Genomic DNA, 22,286 nt, shown 5'->3' with positions numbered 1-22,286 from the left:
TCACCGAAAATATCCAGTTTTATTTGGTAATGAATTTGTGTTGTGGGACATTCTGAATATTGGCTAATTGCGTCCACCTGTTGCTGTGACATCCTGCAGGTTGCCTTTCTTGTCTAGAAAGAAAAAAGTTGCTGCCAGTTTCCATCCTGTGCTGAGCACACACCAAGCCAAATCATCTGCTTGGCCGTTAGCGTCAATGTGACAAATCATTCATCTTGCTTCTTATTTCACATTTATAACTCTCTGCAGTGCTCAAGAAATTATTTTCAGGAACAAAGAATGTTTGATATGAGAAAAGAAGTTCACCCAAAACAATGACAAGCACTAAGCCAAAGTATTAAAAAACACGTATGAACCATAGGTCAGCAAATTAGAGCCCAAAGGCTCAATCTGTCCCACTACCTGTTTTTATACAACTTGTTTTGTACTTAATCTGTTACATTTTTAAATATTAAAAAAATAAAGAAAATAATAATATTTTATGAAACATAAAAATGGCATTATATTCAAATTTCAGTGCCTGTACACAAACTTTTATTGAAACATACCACGTTCATGTATGTATGTATTGTCTATGATTTCTTCCACCCTGTAAAGACAAAGTCAAGTACCTGTGACAGGGACCATTGGACCTGCAAAGCCTAAAATATTTACTGTTTGCACTTTATATAAAGAGTTTGTTGACCACCGGCAGCCTTAGACTATCATTAGAATTCTATATATTGATGGATCACAAACTTGTAGTAAGTAAAATTGCCTGTATCTGGAGAAAAAAAAGTAGTTGGTCAACTATTTACCTTTTTTCATGAAAAAAACCTTATGGTTTGGTACACAAGTAAAATTACTTTGGAAAAATGACTATCACTAGGTAAAAATAAAAAGAAAATGGATGGTACTAATTTATGCCATATCCCTTTGTGCCATATTTTATGCTTCTTTCTGCTTTTGCTTATATTTAATTCTTCTATTATTTCTGTTCATTTGCTCATGCATTCTACATAGTCTACCTACATTTGTAGTCTATTTACTCTATGCCAAGTGCCTAGAGTAATGCAAATGAGAACAAGACAGAACTCGGGTCCTTGTTAACTTCACAGTCTGTTGGAGAGATACTGAAGTCAACAAGTAATCACAGTGCGTTGTTTTAAGTCTTTCCATTGTTCTATGGAATCCCAGCAGAGGGAACGATACATGGGGAAATGGAGCTCAGCTTTTCAAGAACAAAAAAAAAATGTATTTGAGCCCTGACTGGTGAATTGAGTGCTGGCCTGAAAACCAAAGAGTCACGGGTTCAATTCCCAGTCAGGGTTCATGCCTGGGTTCTAGGCCAGGTCCTCAGTGGGATGCATGAGAGGCAATTGCACAATGATGTTTCTTACCCTCTCTTTCTTCCTCCCTTTCTCTCTCTAAAAATAAATAAATAAAATCTTTTTAAAAGTAATTGAATTGGGGATGAATAACATGCATCCACACTTCAAAGTGGGAAAGGTCATTTTAGGAGCAGAGGCCAAGGTCCATTGGAAAACGATATAAAATAGTATGCTATATTTTGAAAACACTAGATACATTAAGTGGCTGCAGTATAAGGTGCCTTAGGGGAAGGGTTAGAAGTTGATTGTGGAATTTGGAGGAGAAGATTATCAAGAGCACTTGTCAATGCAACCAGGGAATCTGTACTGTACCCTTCAGGCAATAGAGAGCCAACAGAGATTCTGAGAGGGTCAAGACATGGTTATCTGTGCCCTTCAGAACAATACTCCAGAAGCAATGTAGGAGATGGACTGGCAGAGAAAACAACTAGAAAAGGATACTAGTTGTGTGGCTATAACTGTATTGCCATTCAGAGGCAAGGGTCATTGTGAACTAAGGCTGTTATGAATAAGTTATCAAAAAGAAATAGATTGTGTTGCTTCTTGTCTTTCTATTAAAATCAGGGGGAGCCCTGCTAAGGGTTCTCAGGTTTTAATCTTGTTTTTTAATTAATTAATTAACTAATTTATTTATTTATCTTTAGAGGGGAAGGAGAGAGGGAGAGAAACATCAATGTATGGTTGCTTCTAGTGTGTCCCCTGCTGGGAACTGACCTGCAGGGAACTGGCTTGCTACCCAGGCATGTGCCCTGACTGGAAATTGAACTGCTCAGGTTTTAATCTTAGGGCAAAGAGAAGGGTAGGAGGCAAAGGGGAGTCCTGCTGGTATTTTCAGTGGTTGGTAGAAGAGTCTAAATTGTGCTTGTATTTAAGTTTTGTTCAATACACATGTGTAACATTCTGTGGATCCTTGTGCTTTTAATTCCACAATGAGCAGTGACCAGTCTGAGGGACCACTCTGGCCTGGAAACCATGGTTCTGGCTTTCCTGAGACTGCTCCCTCTTGGGAGGGGCATCAGAGGCCACCCTTGTAGCAGATTTATTAATCTCCAAGGAAGACTCTGCAGGTTCCTATCCAGAAGGGTGCCAAGATGTGTTGGGACCTGGGAGAGCAGGTGGGGCTCTGTGCTACTGAACAGAGGTGCTGCAGCCCTCTTCCAGTACCCTCCAGAGGTCACACCTCATGTGCTTACTTGTGATATGTGCTTACAGATGCCACCGCTTTCAGTTTCTGGACTGCAAAGCCGTTTGGATGAATCTAGGCATGTGCAGTCATCATTTCTAACATCCCCAGTGAGGCTGCAACTTGGCTATCCAGGGATTCCTATTAAATTGAAGTCTGTTCCTTTGGCAGGAGGATGGGTAATTTAGAGGGCTTGTTTTACCTGGAATGTGAGGAGTGGATCTGTAGATTACAGCCTAAGTGGGTTGTAGGAAGAGGTTTTTTATAGGATTATGCCCATGTTTAAGAAATCAGGACAATTCTAGAGAGGCAGGCATGAAAAGGTCACTTTTCAATAGATGGACTGTTTGAATGATGCTGTATTAACTTGAATACTCATGGGTGACATTTGAATCTTAAGAACACTGGATGATGGCTTTTTTGGAGAGTGTCACCAAAGAAGAATGACTGAGATGCAGTGAAAACCTGAGAGAGTTTCTTTTGTGAAGGTGGCTACTTTGCCCAGACGTGGCACAGGAAGAAGCAGCCTCATATAACAGAAAAATCATTGACTTCAGAGTTGGGTTGATGTAGGTTCAAGTACCACACATCTACTTATGAGGCTTCTAGCAAGTCACCCCTTTGGCACCTTGTTTTTCTCATCTGTGTACCTTCTCTAGTTTGTTTGGAAGATTGAAATAAATAGTGTGTGTGTGTGCATGCACACGAGAAGTACCAGGTAGAATGCCCAGTGAGTAATTGGCTCTCAATAAACGTGGTAGTTTTGGACTACCTTTCACAGACAGTTGATCTCAGTTATGATGAAAATTGGCTCCCTTTGAGCATCGATATGGTGGCATTCTTCATTTCTGAGTAGTAGGCATCCTGTCTTCATAAAAAAGTCCTGATTTAGAAGCAAAAAAGCTCAGCTTGATTCATTGAGATGCCACTCAAGATGAGAATTTGGGCAAGTCATTTAACGCGATAATTCTCAGGCCCCATGTCTATAAAACATGTCCCTTACATGATTACAATATGCAACAAAGATTATGTAGAGATGGACCCACTTTTTGTGGCCCCAAACCTTCCATAAATTGACAGGGAAAACTTTGAAAATATGAACACAGTTATAATTTCAAAATTAGATACAGGGCTTTGGAAGGGAGTTATGCAAGTGAGGGACCTTCATTAGCTGTATGGTGGCTCCTCCCCCAACTTTCTTGCATGTAAGTATGTTTATATAATGTATTTATTATAGTATATTTGTTGATATTTTGGTGAAAATGAATATTAATATGTTAATGTGACATATCTGAGATTTATAAATAAATAGAAAAATGATGGGAAAGAGGGGGAAAATTCATTGAAGGTTTTGGTTTCTTAAAATCTCCTCTAGCTTTATGTAGGGTACATCAATTTCAAAACAATAAACGTTTAATGAGTATGTAGGTGCTAGGCATTATATTAGGCACAGGAGAAACAGAGTATTACTTGAATGAATAACAGAGACAGAATTTTTTAAAGGCAGAATACCTGTCAGTCACTGTCCTCCACATGGGAGTTTCAGATTCTCCTGACTCATGGAGAAGTATCATCGTACAGTTCATTCATTAAAACATTTCAGAGCTCAAGATCTGTGAGAGACCAGTTGAAATTATTAGGAGGATTTATTCGGGTATTTATTAGGCATCTACTGGTGCTCAGGATTGAGGGAGGCACTGGGAATTTATTAGTTTAATATTAATATCAGTATGTACTTTTATTGTTATGATTGTTTTAAAAGAGAAGAAAACATATTCTCAATAAATAATCTTAGATCCCATTTAATTATTTGCTCACAGATTTATCTGCAATATCACCCACCCTTTTTCTTTACCTCTGTTTTCATAAATGTCTTGTTCAAGGAAAATCCCTTCTATCTGAGCAGTAGATGATTTTCCTTTGGCATTCAAGGTGAGACTGTCTCATTGCCAGAGTAATGGTCTTAATCCATTACAGGTTGAAAGCACTGCTATACTTAATGCTAGCAACTCCCATGGAAAACACTTAATAGCTATTAACCTAAGACTAGACCGAGCTGGTTGATCGCTCCCACACTCCTAAGCCACAGACAACCACAGGCGGCTAGGACAGAGAGGCAAGCTGACTATTGCAGAGGTCATCCTGGTCAACTCAAGATTTGGATTTTACTGGATAGAGTCTGGGAATTTTTTTTTTAAATTTTTCCCCTCAAACAGCTCCCCAAATCTGAGAAACAAATTTAGGAATGTCCGCCATTAGTTAGCTTTTAAACTGGGCACATCCACACCTCTTCCTGGAAAAAGAAATGGAATTGGGATCTTTACTCCAAACCTTATGGGGCTGCTTCTCTCAAGACCGTGGTTTTCAGTGAGCAGGCAGCCTGGCTCTCCATCATCCTAGGGGGTGAGGGAAGAGCTTTTGCTTTGCCAGATCAGTAACTAGCACTGATATTAAAAAGGCAGCTCCCTGGGAAAAGCACATTGCTTTGGGGGCACTCAAATAATTCAACTCAAATAGTTTCCTGCACAAAATAGGCAGTAGGGTAGATACCAGTCTGAGGGAGTTTGTCCACTCTGTAGAGCTAAATTGCCTTGAGTACCCTAATTTATGATATTTTTGTCTCAATTAAAGCACCAATGTTTGTATGGTGCTTTACAGTTTCCAAATCACTTTCATATCCATTATCTAATGTGCTTTTAGCACTAGTTCTTCGGGGGAGTAGAACGTCAGAGGAAGTAGGTAATTAAGTAGGTAATGGCATCCCTATTTGACAGATGCAGTAACTGAAGCTCAGGAAGCTTGGGAAAGGCCATATAATGGCGGAATGGCTATGATAGTTGGGTTTTTTAGACTTCAATGGCTGGTATACAACTATCATAGCTTCCCATTAGATCTACCCCTTTGATTTACAGTGTACAAAGAGTGTTCGTGTATGTTACTTTATGTACTTTTGAGGCAATTTGGCTGCAGTAGTTCAGCATCTTAGATTTCTATTCCAGTTCCTGTGTGACCATGTAGTAACTGTGTGATCTTGAAGCAGACATCTCTTTTCACTGACCTCAGTTTCCTTCTTGGTAAAACTGGGCATAAGAATAGCTTTTTTCTTGCAAGGCTGTTGTGTGAATTAAAGATCCTGTATAGAAGCTGCCTGGCAAGACTCTGGCACCCAATACATGCTCAAAATTTAGCAGTTGCCATTTTTATTTTTAACCATTCTATGAATAAAAAATACTTTGACTACTTTGCAAATGACACAACTGAGGCCATGTGGAAAGGCAAAAGAAAATTCAGTAGATTTCAAAGGTCCTTAGGGAAAAAAGTATGCATGGTGGTATAATATGGGAGGTGTGGATCCTAGCTCTGACCACATTTACCAGCATTCTTGGTCTCGTTTGATCTCAGGTGAAGGCATTTAACAATTTGTCCTCCAAGGGTTTTCAGTGGCCAGTTTAGTTTTCAGGTGAATGGACCTGGGAACAATAAAGTGGTGGCAGGTATTTCCTTTTTTCTTCTCTGGAGGCAGCCCTGCTTGGTTTGCACCTTTAATAAACCTAAGTCAGCTACTATCAGATGAAGTTCCCTTTGCTCCAGGTGCCAAAGTGTGTGCAAAACAGCTCGCAAAGGTGTTGTATTTGTTCTCTAAAATGAGCTGGTGATCCCTGCGGTGTCACTGTGCCATTCAGGGAGTGTGACTGTGTTGAGATGTGTTAGCTCATCCACTTGCATTTACCCTAGGCAGGTGCCACTTGGCAGGACAAATTGAAAGCTGCTTGTGGCAAAATGAAGGTGTAACAGGCAATACCAGTGTCATCCCTACTGGGAGTGTTGCTATGTCAGGGCCTGATACATGAAAAATGCCATGGATGCATTTGCATCTCAAGGTGACAGAGGGAGCTGGCTTGACTCCCCACTCTGGGACGGTAAACTATGTTTGACAGCTTCAAATCTCCCCTTATGTGAGAGGCATCCCATCAAAATTCATTGTCTACATTCCTCCCAGCTAATAGATGCGAGCAGTGGGGCAGCTAATCCAAGACTCATTTATCTATGGCTTTGGAAACCCTTGAATAAAATTTTCTGCAAATTGACCTTCTTAATTTAGTTTTGCTTAGACTCTTAATTTACAATTCATATTCTTCTTAACGAACAGAGTATGTCTAAGGTGCAGGAAAAGATCTCAAGATGCAATTCTTGTAAATTAACTTCAAATCAGCAATTCATATAATGTATTAATAATAATGATTTACCTAATGCTTATTGAACACCTACAATGTGCCACGGACTGGGACAGCCTTGGTAGGGAAGCAGGTAAGGGCTTCCTAGGGCAATAGAAATAGTTCATATAATTAGGTAAGCCAGGTACTACTGAGACCCTCTTCCCCTTACAGATGTTGTCAAACTTTGACTGTTCCATTTCCTGGAACGGTCTGACACTCTCCTCGTACTTTCTGCACATTTCTGTAACTTCTTTCTATTTCTTCCTGTTTCCAGTGGCCTGGTGTCTCTGCGCCTACTCAGATACTGTTCTCTTCTCTCCCAGACAGTGCAGATATAAAGCAAAATCTTTTTCCGTTTGCTGCTCCCTCCCCCCATTTTATTTCCTACAATGTGAGAGTTGAATAACTTTTGTGATGAACTGAATAGGCACAGTAAGGTGGTCACGCATTGAAGATCATGGGATTTTTCTACCCTCTGTCTGGTTTCCTTGCCACCTCTGCCTCTGGTGCTGGTTTCCTCCTGCTTCTCTTCCCCTTCCAAAGCTGCCTCTGTTTTCTTCTCCTGCATGCACCTCCTTTTCTGCTTCTCTCCCTGGAAGCAGCCCTATCAGGCCAGTCATTTACATAGGCAATAGCCTTATCAAAGCATGTCTTTAAAAAAAAAATAAAGAGAAAGTCTATTCCTTTCCATCTGACCACAGCTATCAGGCAAGCCAAGATGGGCGCTTACAAGTACATCCAGGAGCTATGGAGGAAGAAGCAGTCCAATGAGATGTGCTTCCTTCTCAGGATGTGCTTCTGGCAGTGCTGCCAGCTCTCTGTGCCCCACTGGGCCTGATAAAGCATGCAGGCTGGGAAACGAGGCCAAGCAAGGCTATTTCATATATTTCATGTGCACCATGGTGCACCATGGTGGCTGCAAACACCCTGTTCCTGAGGGTGCAACCTGTGGCAAGCCTGTCTGTTATGGTGTTAACCAGCCAGAGCTCGCCCGAAGCCTTCAGTCTGTTGCCAAGGAATGAGCTGGGTGCCACTGTGGGACTCTGAGAGTCCTCAATTCTTACTGGGTTGGTGAAGATCCACGTACAAATTTTTGAGGTTATCCTCATTGATCCATTCCATAAGGCTATTGGAAGGAATCCTGACACCAAATGGATCACCACACTGGTCCAAAGCACAGGGAGATGCAGGAGCAGACATCTATAGGCTACAAGAGCCATGGCCTTGGACAGGGCCACAAGTTCCACCCTACCGTTAGTGGTTCTTGATATGCAGCTTGGAGAAGGCACAATACTCTCCAGCTCTACCATTACCACTAATATGTTTGTAAAATTCTTACCTAATAAACAATGCAGGACAGTTAAAAAATAAATAAAAATAGAAACAAACAGATGTTTTATTTTATTTTATTTAGTCCCTTTTCAGTGGGAGGGCTGTGTGTGGTGGTGGGGGCAGGGGCAATAACTGGGATACCGAAAACCTACGTAATAGGAAATGTTTTTTTAGGTTTGTTATCAGAATTATAGAGAATATGCTCTTTCCCACAAAGATTTAAATATATGACGTATAAAGAATCCAGGAGAACCACGGATGGAGCCAGTGCTGACACAAGGAGGACAACATCCCCCAGAGACCAATTTTATTACTCTCAGAGCAGCCTGTGTGCCTCCTTGTCTTTCACACTACCTGGTTTTCTTGTCAGGTGTTCGCATTCACTCTGGGGATATGGCTTTGGGTGCCACACTGGGTTCTTCGGCAGGGTCTGTGCCTCAGTTTCCTCATCTGTGAAGTGCAGCTGGTCTGCCATTTCTCACAGGTTGCTGTGAGGATTCCTTATAATGGGTCGAGAGTATTGTCACACTGCCTGGCCCATAAGTGCTTCAGTAATGACAGCCACTGGTAATATTACCCTCAAATAAATTTAGCTCAGTTCTAAGACCACTGTTCAGGCCTAGTTTGTGTGTACATATGTTTAATTTTGTACATGGATAAGCCTAAAATAAATGAATGAAGCACCTGGGAATCCTGTTTTTCACGGATGCATTCCCACTGTGTATGTAGACGTGAAGGGCTGCAGAGGCCTTTTGAGGGTAAATGGTCTTCCTAGTTAAGTATCAAAGATGAGATTAATATAGTTGGCTGGGTATCTGCTCCCAAAAGATCACCAAGACGAGGGAAAATGCTAGCTCAGTCTGCTGCCAGCCTTGTAGTTCAAGGCAGGAAGTTGCAACAACACAGTGAGCCAATGATAGTGCCAGGTGCACATGCACCACCATGTGGCCCTTCAAGTTGCAGATTGCACTCAGAGAGCACCTCTCAGCCTCCTTAACTCCTTGTAATTTTGCACTGTAGACAGGCACGTTCATTCACCCACGCTCTAGAATGAGCCTGGAGAAAAACTCCCCTTTATGCCTTCAAACCATGAATGTTATCTGTTCTCAAAGGGTTTCATATTTCTGACAGGAAAGAGTTGCTGGGATAGTTTAAAAGAGAACCACCCAGAGGCTGTGGCATTTAAAAGTCCAGGATAAGTGATGTAGTTTTAAAGAAAGATTCAGGGGGTGATGCCAACATTTATATTTCATATCGCTTGTGAAATTGCTTTCAATTCCGTCTTACCGAGGTCTCTGTACAGTAAAGATTCCTAGGTTGCTATGGAAAGTATGCACTTAAGCTGACTGCTATGGTAACTAGTCACACACATATGGCAGAGAGGCATAACATGGCACAGGATTTGCATAACTAATTTGAGCATGTTAGCGAACAGTGCAATCTGTGCTTAGGAGGCTAAGCAATCAGGCTTTTTTATTTTATTGTGCACACAAAAGCATTAAGCATTAGACTCTGCTGTTACATTGTAAGCTGTTGACTCCTGTCTGATTTCCAGCATCAGTCCACAGAGTATGCAGCTAAAGGTGTGACTCTGTGTTTGTGAGCTTACAAATTGGAATCGGTCTCATTACTTCATAGTTACATTTCATTCATCTGAAGCCCCAAGTCCTAAGCTTCCTTTTCATGGCACAAAAAGGACTTAATTAAACTTCTTTTAGTATATCACTATTTAATTCAACTTGATTTAATAAATATTTCTTTGAGGTGCTTCTACTTGCCTGGATCACACTGTTTGTGTTTTTCATGTCCACAGTGCTGTTGTGTCTGTTGTAACCTAGAGTAGTGACTGACGGGTGGTAGATAAGGAGTAACCTTGGAAATGAAAACCGGGTCAGTTCAGGTTTCATGTTCTCCAGGAACCTCCCTGGACACACTTGTCCCCAGCCAGGTTAGGTTCTCTGCTCTGTTTTCCCATGATACTCTTTTCACAGCTCAATGATCAAATGTCTACATTGTTCTAAAATCGACAGTTCAAAAAATTTTGTCTCTCTTATTAGATTCTGAGAGCCTTAAAAGGAGGAATCTGTGTCTTATTTACATTTGTGTCTGCTTGGCTTGGCATAGTTCCTATCAGAGAGTAGTCATGAATGAGAGCAGACAGATGCTTTTGAATGAATAACTGAATGAAATGAATTAATAAATGAGTGAATGAATGATAAGCATCCTGTTGTAGGAAAGAAATATTATTCGGAATCTCTGCTATTTGTCTCTCTATTTTTTAACCTCCATATACCTCATAAAATGATATGAAACTTCATAAATGACCTGTCTTTTTTTGTTAATATCCTCATACTCATGTTGTTTTTTCCACAGAAGGACAGAGGTTGACTTAATACAATGATACCTGCTCTCCTTCCCTAGCACCCCGTGTCCCGAGGGCTGTCTGTGTTCCTATGCTGAAGGCAGAATGCACCAGTAGTCACGTACTGGGAGTGAGGCAGAGAGAGGTCAGTGTTAAAGGATGACAAGCAAAGAGCTCTTTTTTATTTGTTACTTTGATAAACTTACTTTGACATGATTGTAGGTTCACTTATACAGTTATAAGAAGTAGTACAGAGAGATCCCATGTACCAGTTTCCCCCAATGGTAATGTCTTAACAGAACTGTTGTACAATATCACAGCCACACTTTGGACATTGGTACAATCAGGAGACATACCCCTCGCATCACACAGGGATCCCACAGGTTGCCTTTTCATAGCCACACCTACTTCCCTATCCCTGATCCCTCCCTAACCCTGGCAACTAGTAATCTCTTCTCCTTTTCTAGGATTTTGTTCTATAAAAATGTTATATAATTAAATTATACATACCTTTTAAGATTTTCTTTTCTAACTCAGCATAACCCTCTGGAGCTTTATCCAAGTTGTTGTTGTATGTGTATCATAGTCTGTTCCTTTTCATTGCTGAGTAATATTTCATAGTATAGACATACTGCAGTTTGTTTATCCACTGAAAGACTACCTGTGTTATTTCATATTTGGTTATTATGAATAAAAAGATTTGAACATAAGTTTTTATTTTTCAAGGAAAATACATGAGAGAGCAACTGTTAGTTTGAATAGTAGTTGCATGTTTAAGTTTTGTAAGAAATTGCCAAAGTGTTTCCACAGTGGTTGCACCATTTCTCACTCCTGACAGCCAGGTGAGTGATCCAGTCTTTCCAAGTTCTGATGCACACTTGGTGTTTCACTGCTCTTTACTTTCAGCGTTTGGTGTATAGCGATGCTTCACTATGCTTTTAATTTGCATTTCCTTAATGCCTAATGACATTAACATCTCTCCATGTCATTATTTTGCAATCTGTATGTCTTCCTTGGCCAAATATCTCCTCATGTCTTTTGCCTGTTGTCTAATTGGATTTTTTTGTTGTTGAATTTTGAAAGTTTCTTAAATATTCTAGATATTAATCTTTGGTTGGATATGTGCTTCTCAAATATTTTTCTCATTGTGTGGCTTGTCTTTCCATCTTCTTAATATGGTCTTTTGCAGAGCAATCTTTTTTATTTTGATTAAATTCAGTTTATCAGTTTTCTTCTTTAATGGATTGTATTTTTGCTTTAAGTCTAAGAATTCTTTGCCTAGCCATAGATACTAAGGGTTTTCTTCTATGATTTTTTTTCTAGAACTTTCATAGTTTTTAAAGTTTTACATTTAGATTCACAAGCTATTTTAATTTTTTAAAAGATTTTATTTATTTATCTTTAGAGGGGAAGGGAAGGAGAGAGGGAGAGAGATATCAATGTATGGTTGCCTCTCGTGCGTCCCCCACTGGGAACTTGCCTGCAACCCAGGCATGTACCCTGACTGGGAATCGAACTGTGACCCTTTGGTTCACAGGCCCACGCTCAATCCACTGAGCTACACCAGCCAGGACCACTATTTTAATTTTTGTATAATGAGATTTAGATGGAGGTTTTTAGGTGATTTTATTTTCCCTCTGGATATTAAATTACTCCAGCATCATTTGTTGAAAAGGATTACTTTTTTATTAGTCAAAAATCAGTTAGACACATTTTGTGTCTTTCATATATCTATGTTTATCTTCAAATTCCATATTGTTTTAGTTATTGTAGTTATATAGTAAGTATTAAAATGAGTTAGATTATTTTCCCATTTATTATTTTCCAAAATTATTCTATTATCATTATTATCTCTTCATATAAATTTCAGAATAATCTTATCAACAAATACCAAAATTCTTGTTGGAAACTTAATACAAATTGTATTAAGCCTGTACATAAATTTAGACAGAATTAATATTTTACTGTTTGAGTCTTTTATTTAATGAACATAGTATGTATAATGTTTTGTACTTTGGAGTACACAAGTTCTGCACATGTTTTAGTCAATTTATACTTAAGTATGACATTTTGGGCTGGGCAACTGTAAAGAGTATTGTATTTTTAGTATTGGTGTCTGCACATTATTGCAGTATTTAGTACTACATTTTATTTCCTTATATTTTAAAAGGATTTTTTGGTTCTGTATCCATGAGGGATATTTCTCTGTAGTTTTCTCTTTTGTATTGTCTTTTTCTGTGCTATTTGAGTACTATAAGAAATGAATTAGGAAGTATCTACTCCTCTTCCATTTTCTATAAGAGAGTATATAGAATTGGTCTTAATTCTTTTTTAATATTTTGTAGAAGTTTCCAATATAATCATCAAGACATGGAGAGTTCTTTGTTGGTATTTTATAGGTTTATAAAGTTAATTCCCTCAATAGTTGTAACCCTATTAAAGATGTCTATTTTAGACTACCACCAAGATGGAGGCGTAGGTGGAAACACTTTGCGTCCTCGCACAGCCAAATCTAAAAACAACAAAGTTTTAACAATAAACGCAACCAAACTGTCAATATGGAGAAAATTGTCAATACGAAGTCTGAAAATAATGAACCGCTCAGCTACAACGGTGAGAGGGGTGAAGCCAGCAGCAGAGTAGGTTGGTCAAAAAAGATCCCCGACCCCGGCGGTGCTCAGGCAGCCAAGGGCGAGGATCCCAGGTGCGGGGTAGCTACTGGCAGACACAGGGAAGAGGCATGGATGGCTGTCTGTGGTCGGTCGCACATTTGTGCGCAGATAAACCAGTGAAGAGACGAGCATTGAGACCACGCATCACAGGGCGGCGGGCTCGCACACTTGCACTCAGATACACAGGCGGGGGTGAGCGGTAAGATGGGCCAGGTGAGTGGAGAGGACCACCATTGCTCCCTCTCTGACCCCACCCCCACATACAGCATCACAAATCAGCAACCTGGGTGGCCCTGCCCTGGTAAACAACTAAGGCTCCGCTCCTCCTATGTAACAGGCACAAACAGATAAAAACATGGCTCAAGAACAACTCAGAGCCCCAGAGCCAATAAATCTAAGCAATGAAGAAATAGCCAAACTTTCAGATGCACAGTTCAAAACACTGGTGATCAGAATGCTCACAGAACTGGTTGATTTTAGTCACAAATTAGAGGAACATATGAAGGCTAAACTAATTGAAATGAATGGTAATGCACAGGAAACCAATAGTAATGGAAAGGAAACTGGGACTCAAATCAAGGGAGTAGACCAGAAGGAAGGAAAAAATGACCAAACAGAGAAGAATGAAGAAACAAGAATTCAAAAAAATGAGGGGAGGCTTAGGAACCTCCAGGACATCTTTAAACGCTCCAACATCTGAATTATAGGGGTACCAGAAGGGGGAAAGGCACAGCCACCAGTGGAAAACTTATTTGAACAAATAATAAAGGAAAACTTCCCCAATCTGGCAAAGGAAATAGACTTCCAGGAAATCCAAGAAGCTCAGAGAATCCCAAAGAAGTTGGATCCAAGAAGGAACACACAAAGGCACATCATCAGTACATTAGCCAAGATTAAAATGAAGGAGAGAATTCTAGAAGCAGCAAGAGATAAGGGGACAGTCACCTACAAAGGAGTTCCCATCATACTGTCAGCAGATTTCTCAAAAGAGACCTTACACGCAGGAAGAGGCTGGAAAGAAGTATTCCAAATCATGAAAACCAAAGACCTACATCCAAGATTGCTCTATCCAGCAAAGTGTTCATTTAGAATGGAAGGACAGATAAAGTGCTTCTCAGATAAGATCAAATTCAAGGAGTTCATCATCACCAAGCCCTTATTATATGAAATGTTAAAGGGACTTACCTAAGAAAAAGAAGATAAAAAAGATGAACAGTGAAAGGACAGCAAACTCACAGTTATTAAGAACCACACCTAAAACAAAAGCAAACTAAGAGGACAGCTAGATCAGGAGTAAACCAAAGAAATGAAGATCACGTTGAGGGTTAGCAACAGGGGAGTGGGAGAAGGAGAAGGGGGGAGAAGGTACAGAAAATAAGTAGCATAGACAGTAGATAGAAAATAGATAGGGGGGAGGGTAAAAATAGTAGGGGAAATATAGAATCTAAAGAACTTGAGACACGTGTTCATGAACTAAAGGGGGGAATTGTGGGGGAGGGGTGTGCAGGGTGGAGGGGGGAATAGAACAAATGTAATGGCATAATCAATAAAAATAAAAGTTAAAAAATGTCTATTTTATATTAAGTTGGTTGTGGTAGCAGTTTATGTTTTATGAGGAATTAGTCCATTCTCCTAAGTTGTCAAATTTATACTTGCAGAGCTGTGTGTAATATTGATTTATTAGGCTTTTGAGAGGTGTGCATGATCTTAGTGATAAGTCCTATTTTATTTTTATATTAGTGATGTATGCCTTCTCTCTTTTATTTGGTCGATTTTGTTAAGTGCTTGTCAATTTTATTAGTTTTTTTCAAATAGCCAGCCCTTTGTTTCATTGATTTTATGTATTGAGTTTCATTGACTTCTGTTCTTATCTTTATCATTTTTCTCATTTTGCTTTGATCTCATCCTTTTTCTAGTTCTATCACAGTATAAAAAATATCTTACCTCCAATTATGTTCCTTTACTCTTCCCTACATTCACTTAGAACCACATCAGAAACATAATTTTTTTCATCAACAAACATAATTTAGAAAACTCAAGAGAAGAGAGAAAGTCTATTGTATTCATGCATATTTTTCTTACCATGTTATTCTTTTATGATATGGTTTACTATTTTATCTTTTCTTTTGTGTTTAAAGAACTATTTCTTAGAGGTAAATCTGGTAACAAATTCTCTTAGTTTCCCTTTGTCAAAGAAAGTCTTCATTTTCCCTTAGTTCCTGCAGAATTTTCACTGGGAATGGTATTCCAAATTGATGAATCTTTTTTTTCAGCACTTGAAAAGTGTTGTGTGGCTTTCTTATAGCCTCCAGAAGGATTTTAATAAAAAAATCTACTGCTATCCAGATAGATTTCTCCCTGTAGCTAACACATCTTTTCTTCTTGCTGCCTTCACAAATTTCTTATCTGTCTTAAGTTTTCGTAAGATTGACTATGAGGTATCTTGGCGTAGATTTCTTTTTTACTTCATCCTATTTGGATTTTGCTCAGCATCTTGATCTATGTGTGTGTGTGTGTGTGTGTGTGTGTGTGTGTGTGTGTGTGTGCCAAATGTGGGGTGTTTTTGGCCATTATTTTGCCTTGTGCTTTTCCAGGTCTGCCCTATTTCTTCTCTCCTTCTGGGACTGTGATGCCACAAATGTTAGATGTTTTGTTATCGTCCCACACATTCCCTGAGGCTCTTTTCATTTTGGGGTGGGCGTGGGGGTTAATTTATTCTGTATTGTAATTTATCCTGTTTTATCTTCCAGCTCACTGATATTTTTCCCTCTGTCCTTTCTGTTCCCTTATAGACTCTATCCATTAAGATTTTTATTTCAGTTGAAAAAAATTTCCATTTGAATTTTCTTTATATATTTGATGTGTTGTTATTGAGACTTTTTATTTCTTTGCTGAGGATTTCTATTTTCCCCTTTGTTTCAGATATGTTCCTGACTGCTTATTGAAGCATTTTTATAAGGACTGCTTTAACATCTTTGTAGGATTATTTTAACATCTGTTTGATCTTGTTGCATCTATTAATTGTCTTTTATCTTTTAGCTTTAGATCTTCTTGATTCTTGGTGTGATGAGTGATTTTTTATTACACCCATTACATTTTACAGCAGAGGAAAAAAGGCATGAGTGCTGCCTCATTACTGCCAAGTGGGGCCAAAAAGATAGGCTTCTCACTCAGCCTCTCTTGACACCAAGGAAGCAGGGCTCCTCCTTACTGCTGAGCATGGGTGGTAGTTCCGGCTCTCCAAAGGGCTTCCATCGGTGCCTCCCTGGCACCTCTCCTGCTAGTGTTCTCTCCATGGCCCCTACTGACACCATGGTGGATGGAGGAGGCGAGAAGAGGGTGTGATCTCATTGCAGTAGGACTATGGTGACCACCTTCACCTCCCATCAGGCCTCCTCTGATCCCACCCCAATGGGTCAAGGGAGGAATGACATGCTTCTGCCAGGTAGGGGTCAAAATCCAAGCTCCCCAAGTGGCCTGTAATGACACTGCTGTTGATGGAGATGGCTTTCTTATTGCCCAGTGTGCATGAAAGTTACAGATCCCTGATGGGCCATTTTGACGCCATCCAAGCAGGGGAACTGGGGAACCTCATCACAGGTGTGGTGGGTGAGGCTCCACACTTGGCCTTCCCTGGTGTGGGTGGCTGGGACAGTAGTTTTTGTGTGGTGTTTGGCAGGAGGAAAGCGGTTATAGTTGAAAACTTTTCTGTCTTTCTAGGCTGCTCCTTTCCTTGCCCATTTGGTTGGAAGGGGCAGGCTTTTGTTAGGGTTTTTTTTGTTGTTGTTAACATCTGTGGGCTTTCAATTTCTTCAGCTCTTAACTCTGAAATATATGAAGAAAAAAACCAGGGAACTCACCATCATGTTGTTCCTCAGTCCCTAGATCTCTAGTTTGTCTTCTTTCTCCACCTTTTAAGGTCTTCTTGGGTTGTTCTATATATAATGCCCAGGATTTCTCATTGTAATTCATAGGAGGAATTGGGAAAAGTGCCTTTACTGCATCTTCCAAGAGCAGAAGTCTGTAGGTTTCCCTTTCATTATTTGTGTATCACTTGGCACTTGGCACTTGACAAGTAGCATTTTCCTGGGATCTGAAACATTATCACCCCTCCTGTTTGAGAGAGATCCTCCTATGCTACAAAACCTAGCTGGTGACGTCACTGGTAACACAAAGTTTGCGGTGGGCATGGGCTGAGTACGAAGACGAACAGTAAATGCATGTACGACAAAGACTCAGTTGTTGGAGAGTAATCCCATCTGTCCTCACTGTAGTATTTGCCCTGTGTGCACCATTTCATCATTGCTCTTAATAGGAGCAACAATAATGAAAGCAGCAATAATGCTACTATGTTTGAATACCTGTTTCAGTGATTTGAGTGTGTCATGCGATTACTACTTTTGTGTGTGTGCTTTTCTGTGTGTATGTGAACTTATTTGGTATTTACTATGAAGCCCTGTTCTAGGTAGCACTAGACATAAAGGAGAAGAAGATAGCTAAGGTCCATGCTCTCTCATGGAAGAGGCAAATAATGTTGGGTTGGCCAAAAAGTTCATTTCGCTTTTTTCATAAATGGCCCTAGTAGTACTTAGTTGTTTTTAACTTCATTCAAAAAAAACAGTTTTGTTAGATTGTGTTGTGGCAGCTATTATATTAAGGTACATTTTTTAAAAAATCAAAATTGGTGAGGTTTTGTGCAGACATTTTAATATGGAATATGGAAGAAAATACACAACATTTTTGGCATATCATGCTTTATTATTTCAAGAAAGGTAAAAATACAACAGAAATTGAAAAAACAAATTTGTGCAGTATATGGAAAAGGTGCTGTGACTGATCGAACATGTCGAAAGTGGTTTGTGAGGCTTCATGCTGGAGATTCTTTGCTGGATGATGCTCCATAGTCAGATGGACCAGTTGAAGTTGATAGTGATTAAATTGAGACATTAATTCACAAAAATCAATGTTATACCACATGGAAGATAGCCAACGTACTCAAAATATTCAAATCAATAAAGTTTTGGTGAAAATGAAAAGTGTGTCTTTTATTTTATGAGAAAAACTAAATAAATTTTTTGGCCAACCTGGTATATAAGCAAAAACTCAACAAAAAACTTCAGATAGAAACACGCCTTAAAACAAGGAAACCTGTAGCCAGGAGAGCCTGGGGTGGCAGGGTTTACTGTAGGTGCTTGGGGGAGACCTGTGTAGCATGGCTGCTCTACAAGAGCAATAGCCCTCTGCCAAACTTCAGTGCATTTGATGCTTATGAATAATTTTAAATATAAAGACTGAAGGCAGAAGTTCCATTAAAAAGAAACTTTTGCATTCTGTTGGAATCATGGTTTCATTTCAGATGTGTCATAGGTCGATGGTGGAGTGTAAGGTAAAAAATGTTTAGAACCCTGAGTTTAGATCATTGCTTGCTGATGTGCTTGCTCTCTGGGTTGGATCGTGCTAGTTAGAAATATATAACTAATTGATATATATCCCTTGTATTTAAGTTAAAGTAAGCATATGACTCATAGAATTGGTGGTTTCATCTCTCTGTTCATGGTCTTTTTATTTTATAAAGAAAAAAACAAAACAGCTTTCTGTGAAAAAGAAACAAGATAAACTTCTTGAGGCGCAACCTTGTTGTATGGTAGCTGAATTTTAATAGAGAATATACACTGACCTTCACAAGGAACTAGCTACTACTTATTGAGCATCTGCTATGTGATGCATACTGCATTATACACCTTGGGTATTTTTACAATAATTTCATTGGACAAGGGTTTGTTCGATTCTTTGTTTATAAATAAAGACAGAAAGACTGAGAAAGTAAGCTGCTCTTCTCTGCCTGCATCCTTCCTACCCAGAACAATGAATTACCTTACCTGCTCTTCTCTCCACTGTTGCCTGCCCCATCTAGAGCTTCCTTACTGGCTTCTTTTCTGGTTAGATTTGGACAAACAGTGGTCCTTGCCAGAGATCAGAAGGCCAGAGAAGAAAAGGACTAGGATGTGCAGCTGCAGTTGTTCACCCAGGATTGTAGTTCTTGCCAAGCAACAAACATTGCTGCCAAGGCCCCAGCTCTCAGCAGACACAACTTCTCTATTTTTGCCCTTGCCCTAAGTCCTGGCGGTAGTATAACGCCTTCTTGCTCTTGCTTTTGAGACCTGAGTGCCTCATTACTCCTTGTTTATTCCCTTAACGCTGCCCATACCTCCCTTGCTACATTGTCTTCAGAATGCCATCTGAATTACCTTTTCTTTCTTTTGTGGACCTTATAGGCTATAACGCATTTAAGTTGCACAGCTAGTATTAGTAAACATGGGATTCCTACGATTCAAATTTCAGTCTGCCTGATTCTAAAGCTTATGCTTTTTCTACTAAAATTACAGTATGCTCCTTCATCCCCAAACCTTAGTTATGGAAAGAGTTAATGCACCTGAAATGACAAACATAAACTTAAGAAGTAATTGTTCGCACTAGTCAGGTTTTTAGAAATGTGTCCTCTATGGGTGCAAAAGCAGATAATCTGTGTTTGCAGATGTAATAAACTGTGTGGGGATTTCTTTTGGTGTGTTTTCATTACCAAATTCATCCACAATTAGGAAACTTTCTGATCATTATGGGTGTCCAATGTGGTGTTTCTTATTTTAATTAAACTACATTGGATCCGTAATCACTGTACTGTAGTTAAAAGATTTGGCCATTTAAGACTTTAAGTATTTTACAGTTATGTCTTATGATGATCATCATAGCATTTCTCACTGTGGGCATTAATATGAGACAATTGACCTTGGCTTCCATGGTTTGCCTCCAGCTTGAGGACATAGCCCCCAACGCGGTCAATTATCTCACAGTAATTCCAACAACAAGAACAACTATTGCTAATTAATTCTTTTCCTAAGCACCTTCTGGGAGTGGGGAATGTAGCATGTACTAATATGGCCCCTTCAGTGGAATTGCTGCCCCACCCCAGGTGACTCACAGGTGGTGGGAAAGTATTTTGTGAGATGGAACTGTTTAGGCACATTATCATCACAAAGATAATTTCATATTGGAGATACTCTGAGGATGAATTAGGACTCCACTCTTATCCCAGGGTCTTGTGCTCAGTGCAAAGGAGACAAAGCGCTTTGTCTTTGCCAATAAAATTCGGCTCTCCCCACTCCACCCCACCTTGCTCTTCTGAGCTGCTCAGAATTTCTGCAAAGTGCATTTTAAGAGCACTACACCCCCATGTGGTGGCAAATATATTCCTGGGAAGTCATGTGTGACCAATAGGGACTTGCCTGTTATGGATGGGTTTTCGCTTATCTCTAAACATGGCATTTTTAGACCTCAACACAGTTAGAATATTTTTGTATGTCATCAAAAAAACCTTTAAAATATTCTGTCTATAAAATTGTTAAAATCTATTTGTAAAATTTAACTTTCTTTTTGACTTGGTATAGCCATCCATACCAGCTAGAAAAAAGTGACTGAATCCATAAACAGTTCAAAAAGTGTGTTTTTGAAAAAGATTTTATTTATTTATTTTTAGATAGAAGGGAAGGGAGGGAAAAAGAGAGGGAGAGAAACATCAGTGTTTGGTTGCCTCTTGCACAGCCCCTCACTGGGGAACCCAGCCCGCAACCCAGGCATGTGCCCTGACTGGTCAAACCCGTGATCCTTTGCTTCATTGGCCTGTGCTCACTCCACTGAGCTACACCAGCCAGGGCAAAAAAAAAAAGTGTGTTTTAAACACCTATTATATAATACACTATTATAATAGTGTATTATATTGCATCAGAAGTGGTGGGAAAAAATGTTAGCTTGCGAATCAGAAGAGGTGAGTTCTAGACCAAGGACCTCCACTTACCTGCCAGCTGTGTGGCCTTGTCCATCCTTTGTAGCCTCAGCATCTTTGTCCTGTCTCATTTGTCACTTTAATAGTTGTCAAGTGTGGAATAATAGTTTATTAAATTATACTTTAAGTCCTTTTAATTGCAACAAGTACATTCTAGCTGGACAGACTGAAGTTGTATAACTAGCTAATTTATTGTGTGATTTCAGGAGCTCTGAATATTGCATTTTGAAACACCATCTTTAAAATGTTCTGTGTATTTTAAAACTAAAATGAATACACATACCTATGAATCTATATTTATAGTGAATATACATAAATAGTGGTGAGAAAGAGAAATTGTTGAACCAGCTGTGTTTCTCTTCTAAAATAACTATAGCTATTTTTTATGTTGCTATGGACTGACTGATTCTTAGTCTCTTTTTCAAGTTTGTATGTACGGCTTTGTACAACTGCCCAGTCTCCCCCGAACATAGTGTAAAACCTGTTTCTCTGGCAACAGTAATACATTTAACTCATCAGACTATGTGGTGTGGTGTTAATTGGCTCTCTGTTTTATGCCCAATTTATCCTACAGAGGTATTTTGTGATTTAGACTAAATGTGTGAAAAAGCTTTTTATAAAACACAAACGGGAAGCAGTATTATAATCCAAGGATCAGTTAAACTGTGTTTTGGGGATATTATTTTTTATTGTTCACTGGATGGATACAGGACAGAGAAGCTAGAAACCTGGTTTTGGGAAAAAAAAAAAACTACCGCTTGAATGTTTCCTGGAAACGTTAGGATTTAATAATTTGTGGTGCAGTTTCACATAATAGAAGAAAGTCTAAAATATTTTTCCTCCATCTGAGGCATTGGTAGGAGTTTGAAAATAAAGCCTCACTGTAAAATGCTTTATCAACTCCTTGCCCTGATGCTCTTTAATAACCTTTGAAGAACAGTAGATGGAACTTAATGGAAGTTTTTTAGTGTTTTATATACCTTCGGGTGGAGGAAGATTGCCACAGGCACCATAAGACAGCCTGGGGATTAGGTGAAACCAAATGATGAATATTTATTAGTGATCTTGTCAGAAGCTCCAAGAAAATCAAGTGACTATCACAACATCCCTGCCCAGCAACCACCATGCTTTCTAGGGCTGCACCTCACAGGAGAGCTCAGAAACAAGGGCCTAGAGAGTTCATTTGCAAAGTGTTGTGCCAAGATTATTTCTTTCACGTGTGTCTCTTTGTTTCACTCTTTTGTGTAATTTTCTGGGTGATTCTGTAGAAGGCTCTTGAGGCTGAGTGTATTTCGTGTTTAGAAAACTCC

General features: G+C 39.4%; 1 protein-coding gene and 1 pseudogene across 10 annotated transcripts in view; both read left to right on the top strand.

Annotated features, from left to right (window-relative positions):
• Positions 1–22,286, top strand: part of DLG2 (discs large MAGUK scaffold protein 2) — a 1,926,133-nt gene that overhangs the window by 690,496 nt on the left and 1,213,351 nt on the right. The gene's annotated exons all lie outside the window — the stretch shown is intronic.
• LOC128628245 (60S ribosomal protein L15-like) lies at positions 7,489–8,089 on the top strand (annotated as a pseudogene).

This window comes from Artibeus jamaicensis, unplaced genomic scaffold (assembly GCF_021234435.1).
Source record: "Artibeus jamaicensis isolate MK-2021 breed Jamaican fruit bat unplaced genomic scaffold, CSHL_Jam_final contig_64, whole genome shotgun sequence".
Lineage (NCBI taxonomy): Eukaryota > Metazoa > Chordata > Mammalia > Chiroptera > Phyllostomidae > Artibeus > Artibeus jamaicensis.
This window is presented reverse-complemented; position numbering and strand designations above follow the sequence as displayed.